The sequence below is a fragment of the Ranitomeya imitator genome, chromosome 2 (genome assembly GCF_032444005.1).
Source record: "Ranitomeya imitator isolate aRanImi1 chromosome 2, aRanImi1.pri, whole genome shotgun sequence".
Classification (NCBI taxonomy): Eukaryota; Metazoa; Chordata; class Amphibia; order Anura; family Dendrobatidae; genus Ranitomeya; species Ranitomeya imitator.
Genome location: NC_091283.1, coordinates 312,756,257 through 312,777,379, shown reverse-complemented (window position 1 = coordinate 312,777,379; position 21,123 = coordinate 312,756,257). Strand labels below are relative to the sequence as shown.

The window sequence follows — 21,123 nt, the reverse complement described above, 5'->3', positions numbered from 1 at the left end:
TTTTAAAATTTTGCAATTTTCAAACTTTGTATTTTTATGCCCTTAAATCAGAGAGATATGTCACAAAAAATAGTTAATAAATAACATTTCCCACATGTCTACTTTACATCAGCACAATTTTGGAAACAAAACTTTTTTTTGTTAGGGAGTTATAAGGGTTAAAATTTGACCAGCAATTTCTCATTTTTACAACACCTTTTTTTTTAGGGACCACATCACATTTGAAGTCATTTTGAGGGGTCTATATGATAGAAAATAACGAAATATGACACCATTCTAAAAACTACACCCCTCAAGGTTCTCAAAACCACATTCAAGAAGTTTATTAACCCTTTACGTGCTTCACAGGAACTGAAATAATGTGGAAGGAAAAAATGAACATTTAACTTTTTTTTGCAAACAGTTTAATTCAGAACCATTTTTTTTATTTTCACATGTGTAAAAACAGAAATGTAACCATAAATTTTGTTATGCAATTTCTCCTGAATACGCCAATACCCCATATGTGGCGGTAAACCACTGTTTGGGCGCACCGCAGAACTTGGAAGTGAAGGAGCGCCGTTTGACTTTTTCAATGCAGAATTGGCTGGAATTGAGATCGGACGCTTGTCACGTTTAGAGAGCCCCTGATGTGCCTAAACAGTGGAAACCCCCCACAAGTGACACCATTTTGTAAACTAGACCCCTTAAGGAACTTATCTAGATGTGTGGTGAGCACTTTGAACCCCCAAGAGCTTCACAGAAGTTTATAACGTAGAGCCGTGAAAATAAAAAATCGCATTTGTTTACACAAAAATGATCTTTTCGCCCACAAATTCTTATTTTCACAAGGGTAACAGGAGAAATTAGACCACAAAAGTTGTTGTGCGATTTCTCCTGAATACGTTGATACCCCATATGTGGGGGTAAACCACTGTTCGGGCGCACCGCAGAGCTTGGAAGTGAAGGAGCGCCGTTTTACATTTTCAATGTAGAATTGGCAGGAATTGAGATTGGACGCCATGTCGCATTTGGAGAGCCCCTGATGTGCCTAAACAGTGGAAACCCCCCACAAGTGACACCATTTTGGAAACCAGACCCCATAAGGAACTTATCTAGATGTGTGGTGAGCACTTTGAACCCCCATGTGCTTCACAGAAGTTTATAACGTTGAGCCGTAAAAATAAAAAAAATCGCATTTTTTCTACAAAAATGATCTTTTTGCCCCCAAATTTTTATTTTCACAAGGGTAACAGGAGAAATTATACCACAAATTAACGGCGCTGTGGTTTAAGTACCCTTAGCGGCCGCCGTTAAAAGGCGTATCGGCGGTCGCTAAGGGGTTAAAGGTTGCATTATATTATACAGGCTGCCTATGGGGGTGCATTATATTAGGGGCTGCATTATGCTATAGAGCAGGGGTCCCCAACCTGTAGCTCGGGAACCACATGTGGCTCGCGGTCCCATGAATTGTGGCTCGTGACTGTCTGTCAGCTTGATGCATTAGCTCCAGGTCTAGCAAACAGGTGTGAAGAGTACACCTAAAAATGGTGAATTTTTGAGTAGCCCTGCACAGAAGAGCAGATCTGGATTCACATATACTGGTCTTAGGGGTTTAGAGGTGTTTTAGGCATGGAGGATGATATTACCTGTTAGAGGAGGTTCTTGAAGCTGGATGCGACAGTGTGTTGTCAGTCCTTGATGGGAGAATACTGAATTGGGGCATTGTGGTAAACCCTGGTTACCACAATGGTTCAGCTGTCAGAGCTGAATGAAGCTCGCGACCCTCTCAGTACTGAAGGTGGCTCTCTAGGTCAAAAGGGTTGGGGACCACTGCTATAGAGGCTGCCTATGGGGGTGCATTGTATTAGGGGCTGTATAATGCTATAGAGGCTGCTTATCAAGGAGCACTATATTAAGGGCTGCCTTGTACTATAGAGGCTGCCTATGCGGGTGTATTATATTAAGGGCTGTGTTATGCTATAGAGTTTACCTATGGGGTGCATTATATTAGGGGCTGAATTATACTAAAGAGGCTGCATATGGGGGTGCATTATATTAGGGTCTGAATTATGCTATAGAGGCTGTCTACGGGAGGTGCTTTATATTAAAGGCTGCATTATGCTATAGAGGCTGCCTATGGGGTGCATTATATTAGAGGCTGAATTATGCTATGGAGGTTGCCTATGGGGTGCTGTATATCAGGGGCTGAATTATGCTATAGAGGCTGCCTATGGGGTGCATTATATTAGAGGCTGAATTATGCTATGGAGGTTGCCTATGGGGTGCTGTATATTAGGGGCTGAATTATGCTATAGAGGCTGCCTATGGGGGTGCATTAGGGGCTGCATTATGCTATAGAGGCTGCCTATGGGGGTGAATTATATTAGGGGCTGCAAAATGCTATAGAGGATGCCTATGGGGGTGCAGTATATTTGGGGCTGTAATATATTATAGAGGCGGCCTATGAGGGTGCATTATATTAAAGGGAACCTGTCACCAGGTTTGGCCGATAAGAGATACGGCCATCACCTTTCAGGGCTTATCTACAGCATTCTATAATGCTGTATATCTGCCCCCAACCCGACCTGTAAGAGAAGAAAAATAACTTTTATTATACTCACCTGCGGGGCTGTCTTGTCCGAGGGGTGTCGCTCTTCTTGGCCCAGCGCCTCCCATCTTCTTATGATCACTGTCCTCCTGCTTGCTTCAAGTGGATGATGCATCACTGCTTCATCCACACAGGCTCCCCGACATCGCGCTCCTGCGCAGGCGTACTTATGTGCCCTGTTCAGGGCAGAGCAAAGTACTGCAGTGCGCAGATGCCGGGGCTCTATGACCTGCGACATCCCTCAGACTGGGCTGCCCTACAGGTGATTATAATAAAAGGTCTTTTTCTTCTCTTACAGGTCAGGTTGGGGGCAGATATACAGCATTATAGAATGCTGTATATCAGCCCTGAAAGGTGATGGCCGTAACTTATATAGGCCAAAACTGGTGACAGGTTCCCTTTAACCCCTCTCTGACCTTGGACGTACTATCCCGTCGAGGTGACCTGGGTCTATCTGACCCTCGACGGGATAGTACGTCATAGCGATCGGCAGCGCTCACGGGGGGGAGCGCGGCCGAGTGTAAGCTGCCTATCGCAGCTGACATCCGGCGCTATGTGCCAGGAGCGGTCATGGACCGCCCCCGGCACATTAACCCCCGGCACACCGTGATCAAACATGATCGCGGTGTGCTGGCGGTATAGGGAAGCATCGCGCAGGAAGGGGCCTCCCTGCGGGCTTCCCTGAGACCCACGCAGCAACGCGATGTGATCGCGTTGCTGCGAGGGTCTCTTTCCTCCTCCTCCTCCTTGCAGGCCCGGATCCAAGATGGCCGCGGCATCCGGGTCCTGCAGGGAGGGAGGTGGCTTCACAGCGCCTGCTCAGAGCAGGCAATGTGAAGCCTGGAGCTGTGCATGTCAGATCGCTGTTCTGACACACTGCACAGCAAAGTGTCAGATCAGCGATCTTACACTATAACATGATGCCCCCCCTGGGGCAATGTTATAGTGTAAAAAAAATATATTCCAATGTGTAAAAAAAAATTTTCAAAAATTCAAAAAAAAATTGCAAAAAAAATAAATATTGTTCCTATATATACATTTCTTATTCTAAATTAAAAAAACAATAAAATTACACATATTTAGTATCGCCGCGTCTGTAACGACCCCACCTATAAAACTATATCACTAGTTAACCCCTTCAGTGAACACCGTAAAAAAAAAAAAACGAGGCAAAAAGCAACGCTTTATTCTCATACCGTCAAACAAAAAGTGGAATAATACGCGATCAAAAAGACGTATATAAATAACCATGGTACCGCTGAAAACGTCATCTTGTCCTGCAAAAAACGAGCCTCACAGCATCATCAGCGAAAAAATAAAAAAGTTATAGTCCTCAGAATAAAGCGATGCAAAAATAATTATTTTTTCTATAAAATAGTTTTTATCGAATAAAAGCATAAAAAATGATATAAATGAGGTATCGCTGTAATCGTACTGACCCGAAGAATAAAACTGCTTTATCAATTTTACCAAACGCGGAACGGTATAAAAGCCTCCCCCAATAGAAGTTCATGAATAGCTGTTTTTGGTCATTCTGCCTCACAAAAATCGGAATAAAAAGCGATAAAAAAAGTCACGTGCCCGAAAATGTTACCAATAAAAATGTTAACTCGTCTCGCAAAAAACAAGACCTCACATGACTCTGTGGACCAAAATATGGAAAAATTATAGCTCTCAAAATGTGGTAACGCAAAAAATATTTTTTTGCAATAAAAATCGTATTTCAGTGTGTGACGGCTGCCAATCATAAAAATCCGCTAAATAACCCGCTATAAAATTAAATCAAACCCTCCTTCATCACCCCCTTAGTTAGGGAAAAATAAAAAAATTTAAAAAATGTATTTATTTCCATTTTCCCATTAGGGCTAGGGCTAGGGTTAGGGCTAGGGCTAGGGTTAGGGCTAGGGTTAGGGTTAGGGCTAAGGTTAGGTTTAGGGTTGGGCTAAAGTTAGGGTTAGGGTGTGGATTACATTTACGGTTGGGAATAGGGTTGGGATTAGGGTTAGGGGTGTGTCCGGGTTAGAGGTGTGGTTAGGGTGACCATTGGGATTAGGGTTAGGGGTGTGCTTGCATTAGGGTTTCAGTTATAATTGGGGGGTTTCCACTGTTTAGGCACATCAGGGGCTCTCCAAACGCGACATGGTGTCCGATCTCAATTCCAGCCAATTCTGCGTTGAAAAAGTAAAACTGTGCTCCTTCCCTTCCGAGCTCTCCTGTGTGCCCAAACAGGGGTTTACCTCAACATATGGGGTATCAGCTTACTCAGGACAAATTGGACAAAAACTTTTGGGGTCCAATTTCTCCTGTTACCCTTGGGAAAATACAAAACTTGGGCTTAAAAATTATTTTTGTGGGGAAAAAAAAAAAAAATTTTTTATTTTCACGGCTCTGCGTTATAAACTGTAGTGAAACACTTGGGGGTTCAAAGTTCTCACAACACATCTAGATAAGTTTCTTAGGGGGTCTACTTTCCAAAATGGTGTCACTTGTGGGGGGTTTCTACTGTTTAGGTACATTAGGGGCTCTGCAAACGCAATGTGATGCCTGCAGACCATTCCATCTAAGTCTGCATTCCAATTGGCGCTCCTTCCCTTCCGAGCCCTCCCATGCGCCCAAACGGAGGTTCCCCCCCACATATGGGGTATCAGCGTACTCAGGACAAATTGGATAACTTTTGGGGTCCAATTTCTCCTGTTACCCTCGGGAAAATACAAAACTGGGGGCTAAAAAAATAATTTTTGTGGGAAAAAAATTTTGTTTTATTTTTACGGCTCTGCATTATAAACTTCCGTGAAGCCCTTGGTGGGTCAAAGTGCTCACCACACATCCAGATAAGTTCCATAGGGGGTCTACTTTCCAAAATGGTGTCACTTGGGGGGGTTTCAATGTTTAGGCACATCAGTGGCTCTCCAAATGCAACATGGCGTCCCAGCTCAATTCCTGTCAATTTTGCATTTATAAGTCAAACGGCGCTCCTTCCCTTCCGAGCTCTCCCATGTGCCCAAACAGTGGTTTACCCCCACATATGGGGTATCAGCGTACTCAGGACAAATTTTACAACAACTTTTGAGGTCCAATTTATTCTCTTACCCTTGGGGGGGAAAAAATTGGGGGCGAAAAGATAACTTTTGTGAAAAAATATGATTTTTTTATCTTTACGGTTCTGCATTATAAACTTCTGTGAAGCACTTGGTGGGTCAAAGTGCTCACCACACCTCTAGATACGTTCCTTAGGGGGTCTACTTTCCAAAATGGTGTCACTTGTGGGGGGTTTCAATGTTTAGGCACATCAGTGGCTCTCCAAACGCAACATGGCGTCCCATCTCAATTCCTGTCAATTTTGCATTGAAAAGTCAAATTGCCCTCCTTCGCTTCCGAGCTCTGTCATGCGCCCAAACAGTGGTTTACCCCCACATATGGGGTATCGGCATACTCAGGACAAATTGTACAACAACTCTTGGGGTCCATTTTCTCCTGTTACCCTTGGTAAAATAAAACAAATTGGAGCTGAATTAAATTTTTTGTGAAAAAAAGTTAAATGTTCATTTTTATTTAAACATTCAAAAAATTCCTGTGAAACACCTGAAGGGTTAATAAACTTCTTGAATGTGGTTTTGAGCACCTTGAGGGGTGCAGTTTTTAGAATGGTGTCACACTTGGGTATTTTCTATCATATAGACCCCTAAAAATGACTTCAAATGAGATGTGGTCCCTAAAAAAAATGGTGTTGTAAAAATGAGAAATTGCTGGTCAACTTTTAACCCTTATAACTTCCTAACAAAAAAAAAAATTTGCTTCCAAAATTGTGCTGTTGTAAAGTAGACATTTGGGAAAAGTTACTTATTAAGTATTTTGTGTGACATATCTCTGTGATTTAATTGCATAAAAATTCAAAGTTGGAAAATTGCAAAATTTTCAAAATTTTTGCCAAATTTCCATTTTTTCACAAATAAACGCAGGTAATATCAAATAAATTTTACCACTATCATGAAGTACAATATGTCACGAGAAAACAATGTCAGAATCACCAGGATCCGTTGAAGCGTTCCAGAGTTATAACCTCATAAAGAAACAGTGGTCAGAATTGTAAAAATTGGCCTGGTCATTGACGTGCAAACCACCCTTGGGGGTAAAGGGGTTAAGGACTGCATTATACTATAGAGTCTGCCTATGAGGAGTGTATTATACTATATAAAATCTGCCTATGGAGAGTGTGTTATACTATATAGAGTCTGCCTATGAGGAGTGCATTATACTATATTGAGGACTATATTGAGGATTGTCTGGTGCATTATACTATATGGAGGCTATCTAGGGGGCCATCATACAGTGTTGGACCTATCAAACCGTTTGGGGGATACTAAGGGGTCAGTATATATACAGTGAGGGGGCATTATACTGTGTATAAGAGAGCATCATACTGTGCATAGGGGAGCTGTACAGGGGGGAGTCTCGAGACATTATAAACTGAAAAGTGGGCGCTTACTGTTATAGGGGAACTCAGGTTACTGTGACTGTCAAAGGGGCACACAGGGGGAATTATTACTTTCTAGGGGGAAAAATGTGGGTACTGTTTTCTAGGGCACTTGCACCTGGCATTACTGTATTATAGAGGGGTGCTTTAGAATTTAGAAGGCACAGAGAACCACACAGCAGGTGCAGTAATAGGGACACATACGGCAGCAGCAGCTCAGTTTTGGGATATCAGCAGGATGAGGAATTTGTGCAGGTTGGGAATAGATGGTGATGGGGCTGGAATATGAGAAGTGAAAGGTGTCTTTTTGTATTCTCTGCAGCCGAGTTCTGTCTGGAAGAAGTCATGTCTGTCTGGGCCAGATGGAAAAGACAGGAAAAGTGAACGATTCCATCAAAAAGAACGTCAGTGGTAAGTCACCATCTATAACTGTGCTGTGATTTCCTATATGTTCTGTAGGACTGGTATCTACCATTGACCATATGGCGGTAATATCCATGTTGGTCTTTATATAGAGATTATCTTCAGTAACAGCGCGGTCATCTGCTGAGGTTCTCCTCCAGTATTAGGCCGGGATCACACACGTGCGAGATACGGCCAAGTCTCACATAGTAATCCCCGGCCCTCCCGCCTGCAGTCCGGAGCGTGCGTTTGCATAGCAATACATGGAGCCGCACGCTCCGCTCCGGAGCATAGGCGGCAGGGTCGAGGATTACTATGCGAGACTCGGCCGTATCTCGCGTGTGTGATCCCGGCCTTAGGGTGCGTCACCGAGTTGTAATCAAGGTTACCTGGTTAGGGGCCCACTCAGAAGCTTCACCCTTCCTGAACCAAAACCCTAGCTACGCCTGTGTAACATAGTTATTAAGGTTGAAGGAAGACTTTAAGTCCATCTAGTTCACCCATAGCCTAACCTAACATGCACTAACATGTTGATCCAGAGGAAGGCAAAAAAAAAACCACGTGGCAAAGTGTATGCTCCACATCACTGCTCACACCACACAGAGACACCAAAAGAGTCTCAGTGCTGAAGGGGTTAACCCTGCTGTTGTCTTCGGTCAAAAATGACTGATTTTGAACTTTAACATTTTTTAAAATATTCAAGATGCGGTTCTGAAACTTGTGGTTGATTGACTTATCCTCATTTGAGGGGTTCTTACTATGCGTATTGTTATATATATTTCTTTATGTTTACTTTTTGCTCCACAATTTTTTATACACTTGTACTCTTCGGTCAAAAATGACCAATAGCCTTTTATAGTGATCTCCAGCCATTTTATGAGTAAAATAAAGGAGCTATAATCTCATTTTGGACTATATATTACATCTACTAAGTATTTATCAATTTATTTAGGTCCTTTTGGTCCAGGCAGATTTACACATACATACATTTTTCTCATTACAATACTGCTGATGGATTATTTTTTTTTACATCATATCAATTAGGGCAGATGTTGATGAAAAGAAAAATGACTATGTTGGGTACTATTAGAAAAAAATAAGCCAAAACTGCCGCAAGGTATTCTCAGTAAGAGAGAAATTTATAGTTCTACAGTATGTTTTATTTTACTAAGGATACCACAGTAGTTTCTTACGTCCCAAAGAAACACAAGCAGGTAATTCTGATGAGCACAATTCATCATGATATTGAAATCAGTAATAGAGATGACAGAAAACCGGACATCATTTTAGAAAATAATGCTACAAAAGGGGCTGTTGATACTCTAGATCAACTGATAGGCACTTATACCTGTAAGCGCAAAACAAATCGGTGGCCAATGGTGATTTTTTTACAATATGCTTGATGTGTCAGCATACAAAGCATTTGTGCTATGGAAGGAAATAGACCCAAATTGGAACAAAAATAAACTATATAAGGCCGGTTTCACACGTCAGTGGCTCCGGTACATGAGGTGACAGTTTCCTCACGTACCGGAGACACTGACACATGTAGACACATTAAAATCAATGCATCTTTTCAGACGTCATTGATTTTTTGCGGACCGTGTCTCCGTGTGCCAAACAAGGAGACATGTCAGTGTTCGTGGGAGCGCGCGGATTACACGGACCCATTAAAGTCAATGGGTCCGTGTAAAACACGTACCGCACACGGACGTTGTCCGTGTGCAGTCCGTGTGCCGTGCAGGAGACAGCACTACATTAAGCACTGTCCCCCCCTAGTGCTGAAGCCGCAATTCATATCTTCCCTGCAGCAGCGTTTGCTGTAGAGAAGATATGAATATTAGTGTGTAATATGCAGATCCAGGTCCCCACCCCCCTACCACCCCCTGTGCGCCCCCCCCCCCCCCCCCCCCGCTGTGATTAAAATACTCACGTAGCTTCCGGCTCCCTCGCAGCGTCCTGCCCTGGCCGCACCATGTACTGTATGAGCGGTCACGTGGGGCTGCCGATTACAATCATGAATATGTGGCTCCACCTCCCAAAGGGGTGGAGCCGCATATTCATTACTGTAAATGAGCGGCCCCACGTGACCGCTCATACAGTACATGGTGCGGCCAGGACAGGACGCTGCGAGGGAGCCGGAAGCTAGGTATTTTAATCACAGCGCGTTGGGGGCGCACAGGGGGTGGGAGGGGGCTGATGACCTGGATCTGCATTTTACACACTAACATTCATATCTTCTCTACAGCAAACGCTGCTGCAGGGAAGATATGAATGGGGCTTCAGCACGATGTCGGGGACAGCGCTAAGATTTAGCGCTGTCTCCGGCACGGTGCGTGTGGTACCCAGTGGGCACACGGGCGGCACACGTGTGCCGCTCGTGTGCCACACTGATGTGCCACAGAAACGCACCGGCACACGGACACGGATAATTCCGGTACAGATTTTTCCGGTACGGAATTATCTGGATGTGTGAGACTGGCCTAAGAGAAGACTTTTTATAGAGGAGTTGGGAAAATCACTGGTTAGCCCATATATTGAAGAACGAAAGGTAACACCCAGAGCTGATGGAGCGGCAGCCATTATCCACAGGATCCAACAGCAAGATAAAGAGAGTGAACCAACAGCTTCCACCAGCACTGCTACAATACCCACGGACGCCACCAGCAACGCAACCAGCCGAAAACGGAAACGACGCGACTTTTGTCCAACATCAAGCAATCACAAATCAAATGTGATATGTTACAGATGTGAAAAATATTTATGCAAAAGACATGTCAATTATACCTGTGACAGTTGAAAACAGTACATTTTGCACCATGTGACTTATTTATCATTTTACATAAAAAAAACTGCTGTTAATTTTTTTTTTGTTGGAAAATAATATAATTACATTTAGTTTATTGTTATTAGTTATAGTTTACAGTTGGATAATCATTTGTGTATGTGCACCTCAGTAATGGGGAATCTCCAGCACCTACCTCAACCCGCAGAGCCGCACTCCACATACATGGCCTTTCTGTGCGCACAGGACCTGTGATGAGCTAACAGGAGGGGAGGAGTCAGGGTCACATGATCACAGGCCTCAGTGTATGCAGCACTCTGCTGTGCTGACTTTGTATTCAGCTCCTCTGCTGGTCTTGTTCCTTTAAGAACAGGTAACGTTGCAAACAGTAGAACAATTCCCCCCATTAAGTGATTGGATCCCCCCAGATCTTTCATAGACCTTAGTGATATTACAGACGGGAGATTCCAAGAGCGCTGGATTCAGGGGTAATCCTAGTGCTGACTGAGCCGTGCGCCTCCATCTAAGAGAGCGGCCACAACCCCAGACGATGCAGCGGCCGGAGCAATGTTATTGATGGAGGGAATTTCTGAGAGCAGCAAATTAATAAGAATGTTTTACCGGAACCTCCTGGGGCAACAAGGAAAACCGTCTCCTCTTCTCACCTGGAATCTGAGCCATAATTGCCAAATCCCCCGATTTGTGGTCATCAACCAGAAGAGGCTTATTTACTGGGACAAATCCTCTCATCTTCCCAAATCCTGGCTTTTCTCTCCCAGAATATCTCTGCCCATGACACAAAGGCTGGTGGAGCTGGTGCCGGTGACCTGATGCTATTAGAGGGTCACTACTGATACATCGGCTCCTTTCTTCTAGAGTCAGGAGGACTGTGGTGAATCTGTCGGCAGTGACATTGATGTCTAAGTCCGGATTACCTCTCCTGTGCTCTCTATGAAGATCTTCTCTAGGATATTCTGTGTATTTGTCCCACAGAGCCCGGGGATTGGAAGGTGCACAGGTTGTAGTCATTATAGGGAGCAGGTTAGAAAGCGAGTGAGGGACGTCTCCTGCAATGTCATGTCCCAGTGTGGACCATCCTCCATCAGACCACGCTTTTGGCATGGCCTCCCTGTAAGTGTTTGTTGGTTCAGCTGTATGTACAGAAGACGCTCGCTTTCTATCTTGGCATACAGATCTACTATATATTGAGGAGAAAGTTGCCTCCATTGTTGTCTGATCATTATTTGGTAGGTGTAGACGTCCATAGCTGATATTTTATTGGTTGGTTTATTGGTCGGCCTCGCAGTGTTGGGATCAGTCTGTTAGATTATAGTGATCGCCATCTTGGCCATTCCACAATATTATAGGATATTGCAGAGCATCATATGATCTATGTGTTTCTGTAATACACTGAACATGTTCTCTACGTCACTGAATAATTATATCTCGGCTTAGAAAGTCCCGTCCAACCATTACAATAGCTACTTCATTAACACCGGGAGAAGTAAATCTCCTTTTGTGCCACCAACCGGTGTCTTGTCTGCTCTTATTACACCCTGATATTCCGCACTTGGCATTACTTATAAGGCTGTTTTATAAAGGTTTACTAACTGATTGTGTTGATCAAAACATTTTTGCAAATTCAAAACAAAATCTTTTTGTCTCAGGTATAGCTTCATAATTTCGATCAGCTTGTATCTGTTCATCTCCCGAACAGTAAATTTGTAAAAATATTGAGTCTTGATTTTCTACAGTCGCCATAAATGCAGCTTCCTCGAGTCCAGCTGTCGTACCAAAGGATGTCATCTGGAAAGATGAATTGTCTCCTAATAATTTACAGTTAATGCTTAGACTCATGAGTTGTTCCCGCCATGTATGAGAAAAGTGGTTCGGGAGGTAGAGTTAAAGATGGCAAACTGACATTTCCTTTTGACCACCACACACCAGGCGATTTAACCCCTTTACCCCCAAGGGTGGTTTGCACGTTAATGACCGGGCCAATTTTTACAATTCTGACCACTGTCCCTTTGTGAGGTTATAACTCTGGAACGCTTCAACAGATCCCAGTGATTCTGACATTGTTTTCTCGTGACATATTGTACTTCATGACAATGGTAAAAATTCTTTGATAGTACCTGCGTTTATTTGTGAAAAAAATGGAAATTTGGCGAAAATTATGAAAATTTCGCAATTTTCCAACTTTGAATTTTTATGCAATTAAATCACAGAGATATGTCACACAAAATACTTAATAAGTAACATTTCCCACATGTCTACTTTACATCAGCACAATTTTGGAACCAAAATTTTTTTTTGTTAGGGAGTTATAAGGGTTAAAAGTTGACCAGCAATTTCTCATTTCTACAACACCATTTTTTTTTAGGGACCACATCTCATTTGAAGTCATTTTGAGGGGTCTATATGATAGAAAATACCCAAGTGTGACACCATTCTAAAAACTACACCCCTCAAGGTGCTCAAAACCATATTCAAGAAGTTTATTAACCCTTCTGGTGCTTCACAGGAATTTTTTGAATGTTTAAATAAAAATGAACATTTAACTTTTTTTCACAAAAAATTTAATTCAGCTCCAATTTGTTTAATTTTACCAAGGGTAACAGGAGAAAATAGACCCCAAACATTGTTGTACAATTTGTCCTGAGCACGTCAATACCCCACATGTGGGGGTAAACCACTGTTTGGGCGCATGGCAGAGCTCGGAAGCGAAGGAGCGCCATTTGACTTTTCAATGCAAAATTGACTGGAATTGAGATGGGACGCCATGTTTCGTTTGGAGAGCCCCTGATGTGCCTAAACATTGAAACCCCCCACAAGTGACACCATTTTGGAAAGTAGACCCCTTAAGGAACTTATCTAGATGTGTGGTGAGCACTTTGACCCACCAAGTGCTTCACAGAAGTTTATAATGTAGAACCGTAAAAATAAAAAATCATATTTTTTCACAAAAATTAACTTTCCGCCCCCAATTTTTTATTTTCCCAAGGGTAAGAGAAGAAATTGGACCCCAAAAGCTGTTGTACAATTTGTCCTGAGTACGCTGATACCCCATATGTGTGGGTAAACCACTGTTTGAGCGGATGGGAGAGCTCGGAAGGGAAGGAGCGCTGTTTGACTTTTTAATGCAAAATTGACAGGAATTGAGATGGGGCGCCATGTTGCGTTTGGAGAGCCACTGATGTGCCTAAACATTGAAACCCCCCACAAGTGACACCATTTTGGAAAGTAGACCCCCTAAGGAACTTATCTAGAGGTGTGGTGAGCACTTTAACCCACCAAGTGCTTCACAGAAGTTTATAATGCAGAGCCGTGAAAATTGAAAAAAAAAATCTTTCCCCCAAAAATTATTTTTTAGCCCCCACTTTTGTATTTTCCCGAGGGTAAGAGGAGAAATTTGACCCCAAAAGTTGTTGTCCAATTTGTCCTGAGTACGCTGATACCCCATATGTTGGGGGGAACCACCGTTTGGGCGCATGGGAGGGCTCGGAAGGGAAGGAGTGCCATTTGGAATGCAGACTTAGATGGAATGGTCTGCAGGTGTCACATTGCGTTTGCAGAACCCCTAATGTACCTAAACAGTAGAAATCCCCCACAAGTGACCCCATATTGGAAACTAGACCCCCATGGAACTTATCTAGATGTGTTGTGAGAACTTTGAACCCCCAAGTGTTTCACTACAGTTTATAACGCAGAGCCGTGAAAATAAAAAATCTTTTTTTTTCCCACAAAAATTATTTTTTAGCCCCCAGTTTTGTATTTTCCCAAGGGTAACAGGAGAAATTGGACCCCAAAAGTTGTTGTCCAATTTGTCCTGAGTACGCTGATACCCCATATGTTGGGGTAAACCCCTGTTTGGGCACACGGGAGAGCTCAGAAGGGAAGAAGCACTGTTTTACTTTTTCAACGCAGAATTGGCTGGAATTGAGATCGGACGCCATGTCACGTTTGGAGAGCCCCTGATGTGCCTAAACAGTGGAAACCCCCCAATTATAACTGAAACCCTAATCCAAACACACCCCTAATCCTGATCCCAACAGTAACCCTAACCACACCTCTAACCCTGACACACACCTAACCCTAATCCCAACCCTATTCCCAACTGTAAATGTAATCTAAACCCCAACCCTAACTTTAGCCCCAACCCAAACTGTAGCCCTAACCCTAGCCCTAACCCTAGCCCTAACCATAGCCCTAACCCTAACTTTAGCCCCAACCCTAACTGTAGCCTTAACCCTAGCCCTAACCCTAGCCCTAGCCCTAACCCTAGCCCTAACCCTAGCCCTAGCCCAAACCCTAACCCTAGCCCTAATGGAAAAATGGAAATAAATACATTTTTTTAATTTTTCCCTAACTAAGGGGGTGATGAAGGGGGGTTTGATTTACTTTTATAGCGGGTTTTTTAGCGGATTTTTATGATTGGCAGCCATCACACACTGAAAGACGCTTTTTATTGCAAAAAATATTTTTTGCGTTACCACATTTTGAGAGCTATAATTTTTCCATATTTTGGTCCACAGAGTCATGTGAGGTCTTGTTTTTTGCGGGACGAGTTGACGTTTTTATTGGTAACATTTTCGGGCACGTTACATTTTTTGATCGCTTTTTATTCCGATTTTTGCGAGGCAGAATGACCAAAAACCAGCTATTCATGAATTTCTTTTGGGGGAGGCGTTTATACCGTTCCGCGTTTGGTAAAATTAATAAATCAGTTTTATTCTTTGGGTCAGTACGATTACAGCGACACCTCATTTATATCTTTTTTTATGTTTTGGCGCTTTTATACGATAAAAACTATTTTATAGAAAAAATAATTATTTTTGCATCGCTTTATTCCCAGGACTATAACTTTTTTTTTTTTTTGCTGATGATGCTGTATGGCGGCTCGTTTTTTGCGGGACAAGATGACGCTTTCAGCGGTATCATGGTTATCTATATCTGTCTTTTTGATCGCGTGTTATTCCACTTTTTGTTCGGCGGTATGATAATAAAGCGTTGTTTTTTGCCTCTTTTTTTTTTTTCTTACGGTGTTTACTGAAGGGGTTAACTAGTGGGCCAGTTTTATAGGTCGGGCCGTTACGGACGCGGCGATACTAAATATGTGTACTTTTATTGTTTTTTTTTTTTATTTAGATAAAGAAATATATTTAGGGGAATAATATTTATTTATTTTTTTTCATTATTTAGGAATATTTTTTTTTATTTTTTTTTACACATTTTGAAAAATTTTTTTTTACTTTTTTACATTGTCCCAGGGGGGGACATCACAGATCAGTGATCTGACAGTTTGCACAGCACTCTGTCAGATCACTGATCTGACATGCAGCGCTGCAGCCTTCACAGTGCCTGCTCTGAGCAGGCTCTGTGAAGCCACCTCCCTCCCTGCAGGACTCGGATCCGCAGCTATCTTGGATCCGGGGCTGGAGGAAGCAGGGAGGGAGGTGAGACCCTCGCAGCAACGCGATCACATCGCGTTGCTGCGGGGGGCTCAGGGAAGCCCGCAGGGAGCCCCCTCCCTGCGGGAAGCTTCCCTATACTGCCGGCACATCGCGATCATCTTTGATCGCGGTGTGCCAGGGGTTAATGTGCCGGGGGCGGTCCGTGACCGCTCCTGGCACATAGTGCCGGATGTCAGCTGCGATAAACAGCTGACACCCGGCCGCGATCGGCGGCGCTCCCCCCGTGAGCGCCGCCGATCGCGCTGGACGTACTATCCCGTCCATGGTCATGGGGGCCCACCCCACCTCGACGGGATAGTACGTCCCATGTCAGAAAGGGGTTAAAGGGAACCTGTCACCCCCCCCAGGCGTTTTTAACTAAAAGAGCCACCTTGTGCAGCACTAATGCTGCATTCTGCCAAGGTGGCTCTTTTAGTTCGGGTCCCTGCCAACGCTGAAATAATCTTTTTTATAATGTGCCCCTCATACCTGAGGCTTGTCAGGGGGGCATGTCTTTTTCCCCCTGACACAAACGCCTCCCAGCCGTCACTCAGGGCCTCCGGGCGCCGCCTCCATTTCCTTCCTGAACGTCCCCGGCGCCAGCGCTGTAAGTTCCTATCATGTGATGGGAGTCGAAGGGCAGCACAAACTGCGCATGCCCGAAAAAATAACCTACAGCGCAGGCGCCGGGTACGTTCAGGAAGGAAACGGAGGCGGCACACGGAGGCCCGGAGAGACGGCTGGGAGGCGTTTGTGTCAGGGGGGAAAAGACATGCCCCCCTGACAAACTTCAGGTATGAGGGGCACATTATAAAAATTATTATTGCAGCGTTTGCAGGGACCCGAACTAAAAGAGCCACCTTGGCAGAATGCAGCATTAGTGCTGCACAAGGTGGCTCCCTTAGATAAAAACGCCTGGGGGGGGGGGGGGGGGACAGGTTCCCTTTAAAGTTAAACCTTTTTTGCTGAACAATATTCTCATATTACGTCCATTTTGCTTATTATGACTTTAAGATGTGACCTAACTTCCAAACCCAAGTCAGCCTGCCCAACATTCCCATTGCTCAGATGTTTCTGCTGCCTTTTGATTCAGCCTGTCTCATCCATTTCTTTTCAAGCCAGGGCTCATATTGTTCACTTGTTTCCGCTGTTTGAGAAGGTTTACTTTCTGAGCTTTTGGATTAACTTGGCCAATAGAAGGTCCTTTTTTGGGGCAGCATTTTAAAAACCAGTTCTTAGTGTTATGACCCTTAGTAATCAGGCCACACTGATTAGAGAGCTAATAGGTGAATCTATATACCGTATATAAGGCAGAAAATGTGTGACTGCCTCCCAGTCAGACTGTTCTAGTCTAGTTCATAGCAACCAATCAGAGCTCAGCTTTCACTTTACCTCAGCAGCTTCAGTGCTGAAAGCTGCACTCTGGTTGCTATAGGTAACTAGAACGATCTTACTGTGAGAAAATTCTCATAAATGGGGCCCCAATTACTTCTGCAACAGCTGCTGCTATAATTACAGACGTTAGAGCATGTTTTCTGGTTGCCCCACCTTAGCGACTCTATGGTTGCTGTCCCCTTTAAGAGCGACTCTTTGGGTGCTGTCCCTCTAAATCTTTATGACTTTTTAGGCAGCAACTGTTGTTTTGAATTCAACACACAGACGCTCATTTTCTCCCTTTATTTCTATAGAGTCATAATTCTGGGGGCCAAATCTTGTGAACAGGGCCGCCATAGGGCATCACTGCCCTGAGTAGCGTATGGGGCCCGATGAGCAGAGGGGCCCACATCGGGCACTGTCTCTTCTGCTCATCTAGCCCCAGTGGCAGGCTTTTGCCGGTGCAATAACTGAACCTGCCTCCGGGCCCACACGGCAATCGTTAAAAGCCGCTAGCCAATCGGAGGCTGGCAGCTGACGTCAGCGCACACGTCGCCGGCATATGACATCATTGTCTTTCGCCGGCGAGTGCACGCTTGTACTGCATGGAGGGAGCATCGCCGCAGGAGCACGGCCAGGTGAGGAGAAAGTTTTTTTTTTATTATTGAAAGCGACACGGGGCAGGACGAGAGACACAGGGGGAAGAATGGAGACACAGGGGGAAGAATGGAGATATGGGGAAGAATGGAGACACAGGGGGATGAATGAAGACACAGGGGGAAGAATGGAGACACTGGGGGAAGAATGGAGACACAGGGGGAAGAATGGAGACACAGGGGGAAGAATGAAGACACAGGGGGAAGAATGGAGACACAGGGGGATGAATGAAGACACAGGGGGAAGAATGGAGACACTGGGGGAAGAATGGAGACACAGGGGGAAGAATGAAGACACAGGGGGAAGAATGAAGACACGGGGAAGAATGGAAACACAGGGGGAAGAATGAAGACACTGGGAAGAATGAAGACACTGGGAAGAATGGAGACACAGGGGGAAGAATGGAGACACTGGGAAGAATGGAGACACAGGGGCAAGAATGGAGACACAGGGGCAAGAATGGAGACACAGGGGGAAGAATGGAGACACAGGGGGAAGAATGGAGACACGGGGAAGAATTGAGACACAGGGGGAAGAATGGAGACACGGGGAAGAATGGAGACACGAGGCAGGATGGAGAAATGGGGCAGGATGGAGACAGAGATGGCAGGATGGGAGAAATGGGGGCAGAATGGAGACATATGGGGCAGAATGGGAGACATGGGGTCAGGATGGAGACAGATGGGGCAGGATGCGAGACACGGGGGCAGGATGGGAGACACTGGGACAGAATGAGAGACAAAGGGGCAGGATGGGAGACAGGGGGAAGAATGGAGATACAGGGGGAAGTATGGATACACGGTGCAGGATGTAGAAATGGGGCAGGATGGAGACACAGGAGGCAGGATGGGAGACACAGGGGGCAGGATGGGAGAAATGGGGGCAGGATGGGAGACACAAGGGCAGGATGGGAGACACAAGGGCAGGATGGGAGACACAAGGGCAGGATGGGAGACACAAGGGCAGGATCGGAGACACAGTTGGAAGAATGGAGATACAGGGGGAAGAATGGATACCCAGGGCAGGATGGAGAAATGGGACAGGATGGAGACACAGGAGGCAGGATGGGAGACACGGGTGCAGGATGGGAGACATGGGGGCAGGATGGGAGACACGGGGGCAGGATGGGAGACAGATGGGGCAGAATCGGAGACACGGGGGTAGGATGGAGACACAGACGGCAGGATGGGAGAAATGGGGGCAGAATGGGAGACACAGGAGCAGGATGGGAGACACGGGGGCAGGATGGAAGACACGGGGGCAGGATGGGAGACACGGGGGCAGGATGGGAGACACGGGGGCAGGATGGGAGACACGGGGGCAGAATGGGAGACACGGGCAGGATGGGAGACATGGAGAAGAATGTAGACATGGAGAAGAATGGAGACACGGAGAAGAATGGAGACACGGGGAAGAATGAAGATACAGGGGGAAGTATGGATACACGGGGCAGGATGGAGAAATGAAGTAGGATGGAGACACAGGAGGCAGGATGGGAGACACGGGCAGGATGGGAGACACAGGGGAAAGCATGGAGACACAGGGCAGGATGGAGACAGGATCATAGGACAGATGGGGCAGGATCACGGGACAGGTGTGGCAGAATCATGGGACAGATGGGGCAGGATCGCCGTACAGATGGGGCAGGATCACAGGACAGATGGGGCAGGATGGGACATCACATGTGGGCAGAATGGATGCTCATGAGGGCAGAATGGGAGAACATATGGGGCCAAGATAGGAGAACATATGGGTGGAGCCAAGAATCAAACACACGGGGGCCAGGATGGGGGATATTATTACCATAAGGGCTAATTAAGGAATATTATTATTGCAGTGATGTATTCATTTTATTTTTTTGAGGATACTGTTTTAAATGCGGGAGGCGGTCCTGTTACTGTGCAGAGTGACACTATGTCGCCTTTTTTTCTTCATCTGGTGTAGTGTAGAAGTTGAGAAAAATTAAGCAATGTGTTCTGCAAGCGGTGCTCTAGCTAACTGTGTTATTTCCTGCAGAGATAAACTCTGGTTGGAAGAAATGATGGTGGTCTGTGCGGGATGAAGATGAAAAGCAAAGATGAAGGACTTCACCTAGAGACATCACTGGTGAGTCAGTGTGTTATCTGTACACTGTCACTATACACTTTATACTATATACAGCGGTCCTGTGTACAATATCACCAGTGATCACTGTGTTACCTTTAAACTGACACTATATACAGAGCTCCTGTGTATAATGTCATTGATCACAGTATAACCGGGGTGAACTGTGCCAGTGCAAGTGTAGCACTGGATGTAGCAGCGCTGGCTGATTCCCCTGTTGACACTTGCAGCTCCTCCCCTAGTCTCTGGCTGTGTGCAGCTTGGTTAACTGTGGGAGAGGAAATATCCCTCCACCTCCCCGATGGGACTACATGCTCCTCCATGTCTGCCAGGGGACTATATCTTGAACCCGGTGAGTGATTTTGCTGCAGGGAGAGACCCAGGGATCCCATACTCACTGCCGGTGGAGAGCGCAACTCCGCTGGAGGTGTCCGGGTCACAGGGGGCAACATGCCGTCTGCGGAGATCCGGCTGTTAATGGAGGTCTCAGTGCCCTCCTTGCTGCTCCGGTCTTCTGTGAAGTAAAACTCCAGCTTTCCTTGGTTCTTCTGCTTTCTTCTACCTCGGGTCATCATGGAGGGTGTTAGATTAGCGGGATGAACCATAAAAAGTAGAATGAACGCTGCCTACGTTGCTATCCTGGCTCTGGGTGAGAAGGAGCTCAGTAATCGCACAGCCATATTAGTCAGATGCCAGGCCACGTCCGATTCGCTACAAAGTATTAAAAATGAATATTTTATTTATGGTAAAGATAATTTGACTAATTAATCGCGATCCCCTGAAATAAGAATTTGTAGAAAAATTCGTAAACGTTTCACAGGATATATTTTTTTCAACCTCTTTAATTAAACCTGAATGTCTCCACTTCAATTGTATCTCAGTTGTTTCATTCTAAATCCAAATTAGTGGCCTGCAGAGCTGTAATCACGAAGATTCAGCAACTGTCCAAATATTTCTGGACCTAACTGTATTCATATATTTACACTGTGTGGACAAATATTACATCTCTTGCCCCCGACGCCAGAAAACAAATCCAAAAATGTCCTCCTGCCCCTTTTCTTAACTCCCAATCCCAGAATAGACAAGGACATTCAGAGTTGCCAATCCTCCCTTTCCTGTAGCCTTCTGGAGATAAAGCATCTTCAGCCACGGCTCTTTACCTCTCCTACAGACAAAATGGGGGAAAACAAAACACTTTTATTAATCAGTTATTTTTTATTAAGGGAAATTACAGTAAAATGTCCCAAATCCCTTTTCCCTTCCCTCATCCAGAATGCTGGGGTGG

At 45.0% G+C, this 21,123-nt stretch overlaps 1 pseudogene; it reads right to left on the bottom strand.

Moving 5' to 3' along the window:
• LOC138663416 (zinc finger protein 585A-like) overlaps positions 1 to 10,481 on the bottom strand; it is an 86,506-nt pseudogene extending 76,025 nt beyond the window's left edge.
• Between the last annotated feature and the right edge of the window lie 10,642 nt (positions 10,482 to 21,123).